The sequence below is a fragment of the Carlito syrichta genome, unplaced genomic scaffold (genome assembly GCF_000164805.1).
Source record: "Carlito syrichta isolate Samal-C Ts95f unplaced genomic scaffold, Tarsius_syrichta-2.0.1 Scaffold311900, whole genome shotgun sequence".
Taxonomy (NCBI): domain Eukaryota; kingdom Metazoa; phylum Chordata; class Mammalia; order Primates; family Tarsiidae; genus Carlito; species Carlito syrichta.
Genome location: NW_007255996.1, coordinates 415,932 through 418,004, shown reverse-complemented (window position 1 = coordinate 418,004; position 2,073 = coordinate 415,932). Strand labels below are relative to the sequence as shown.

Sequence of the window (2,073 nt, the reverse complement as noted above, 5' to 3'; positions counted from 1 at the left end):
GCGGTGGCCGGGAGCGGCCACTGCAACTCCATCCAGTCTGGGTGACAGAGAGACTCCAATTAAAAAAAAAAAAAAAAAGTGTATACATTTTTTGGCAACGCAGTAGAAACATGTGGTGTGAAGCGCTTCTGTCTCCTGAGTGAGTATCACCAGATACGACACAGGGCGTTTGGACACTCTGAGTTCTGGGTGAGCCATGAGTCACTTTTTAGTGCCCGCCCCGCAGAGGGCACCTTGTCCTGGATCTGGCATCTGACCTTGAACTTCACCGGTGTCTTTATGTCACATTCCTCCTCCAGTTTTCCTGTTGTGGGAAAATGCATCTGGGACTGCGGCCCAAACTTGGCCCCAGAGTCAGCAGGGAACAAGGGCGTGAAGGAAGGTGGGTGGGCTGGGGAAGGCGCGCCCTATGGGGCGAGCGTTGCCATCCTGAGGGACCTGGCTCTGGCTTGTCTCCTTCTGTGCCCAGGGGCCTTGGCGGAGGCTCTTCTAAAGGGAGACGGGAGGTTGGGGTGCAGGAAGGGGAGCACACTTCATCAATAAGGATCCCTGATCTCAAACCAGGCAAAGTGGGGACCGAAGTGAGGCCCAACCTTTACCTGCACAATGACCATTTGTAGACCTAACCCTGAATTGTATCCCACGTCTTTACATAAATAAATAAAGGGAGACCCAAACCCCACGTCCCCAAGGACCAGGCGCAGCAAGCCCTGGAGCTTCTTGTCAACAAGACCTGTCCCGCTGGGATCTGTCTGGGGCCAGGGGCCTGGGGAGGACACTGGGGCCAGAGGGATGCGTGGCACCTCATGGCCAGGGCGTCTTAGAGCCCCCAGTCTCTCCCTGCCCACCTGCGGCGCACCTGGAACCTCAGACCCAAGGTCTGGGACCCTCTTCCTTCACAGGCCCCACCTTCCACTCCCAGAGGTAACACCGCCAGAGGACCTGCCAGGATGGGGCCGCAGTCCCTGCTTAGCCGAGGGAGAGGAAGGTAGGGTGGGAGGGCAACTGGCTCACTGATGACCTCACTTCTCTATGAATAAATTGCAACAACCTTCCTCTGTTAATGCATCTATTCATTAGAAGCAAAGCTGCAGATGCACAGTCGCTAAACTGAAACCTATGTTGTAATTGCAAAGGAGTCACTGGCAGCCACTGTGGTTGGTTTGTGACTGTTTAAGAACACGTGTATAAATATCACACTAGACATGATTCCCTATTACAACACGTTCCCAGAGGTCACCTCTGAGTGTGCGATGACAGGTGAGTTTTGCTTTATGGCTCGGACGGATTCCAGTCTATGTTAACTACGATATTCCTTTCATAACAACCCCAACAACAAAAAGTTGAAACAAAAACCGTCCTTAACTTGGAAAAACATCAGAAATTCAGGAGGGCTGGTGGGGGAAGAGGTGTGAAAAGTTAACACAGTAAAGTGAAAACCATAGGCTTGAGATGGCCACTCCTCTTTCTTTCCTTTTCCTTTTTTTTTTTTTTTTTTTTGTATGTTGGAAAAACTCATAATAAAATGTCGGGGAATGTCGTGGTGGTTCACGCCTGCAATCCCAACATTCTGGAAGGCTGAGGTGGGAAGATCGCTTGAGCTCAGGAGTTCAGGACCAGCCTGGGCAACATAGAAACATAGAGAGGCTGCGTCTCTACAAAAAAATAAAAACAGCAGTGGTGGTATGTGCCAGTAGTCTCAGCTACTCAGGAGGCTGAGATGGGAGGATTATCCGAGCCAGGGAAGTTGAGGCTGCCGTGAGCTGTGATTGTGCCTCTGCACTCCAGCCTGGGTGACAGAGTGAGAATGTGGCTCAAAAGAAAAAAAATATTGGGGCAATCTATAAGGCATCACGTATCACCTTGGAGTAACCACAAAAAACAGTTTCTGACACTTGCCCCACTGTGCTCTTTGCAGACTGCAGTTTTGGAAGGTTGGATAGACAACTTTGCTTCAAGCAAAAACAGAACCGGGCTCGATGGCTCAGCCTGTCATCCCGCGCCTTTGGGAGACTGAGGTGAGTGGATTGCCTGAGTCCGCGGGTTTGAGACCCGCCTGGGCAGCGAGACCTC

The 2,073-nt window shown here is 51.5% G+C and overlaps 1 protein-coding gene across 1 annotated transcript in view; it reads right to left on the bottom strand.

Moving 5' to 3' along the window:
• CA5A (carbonic anhydrase 5A) overlaps nucleotides 1-2,073 on the bottom strand; it is a 39,484-nt gene that overhangs the window by 12,943 nt on the left and 24,468 nt on the right. The window lies entirely within an intron of this gene.